We start from the raw sequence: 457 nt of genomic DNA, 5'->3' as shown, positions 1-457 counted from the left end.
TTTCCGGTTGTATGGCTGAGCCAGTAGAAGTTAAAGCAGCAGTAATTTCCTTCCTTTTCCTCTTTAGCTCCAGGAAAATTGACTTGAACCGAAGGAACCAAGCGACTGAGGTCTTCAGCTTAGCCCAGTCAGAGAAATAGTTTAGGAGCTTAGTAGTTGCACTTTAAGGATTTGCAATAATGACGTTCGCTGTGAAGTCACCTTTGACCTCTGGGTCTTCTGAAGGAATGGGCTGTGGGTTAAAGGGTTTTGGCCAATCCACCTCTGGCTTTCGAAGAAAGTCTGGCCCATTAATCCACCTCCTACATGCCAAGAAGTTATCTGCAGTCAAACCTTTGGAGGCTTCATCTGCAGGATTGTTTTGTGAGCTGATGTACCTCCACTGAACAACATGTGTTGCTTCCCTTATGGAAGCCACTCTATTTCGTAATATTGCCAAAATCAGGAGCATCCTGTC

Source organism: Stegastes partitus, unplaced genomic scaffold, assembly GCF_000690725.1.
Source record: "Stegastes partitus isolate 25-593 unplaced genomic scaffold, Stegastes_partitus-1.0.2 Scaffold209, whole genome shotgun sequence".
Classification (NCBI taxonomy): domain Eukaryota; kingdom Metazoa; phylum Chordata; class Actinopteri; family Pomacentridae; genus Stegastes; species Stegastes partitus.
This window is presented reverse-complemented; position numbering follows the sequence as displayed.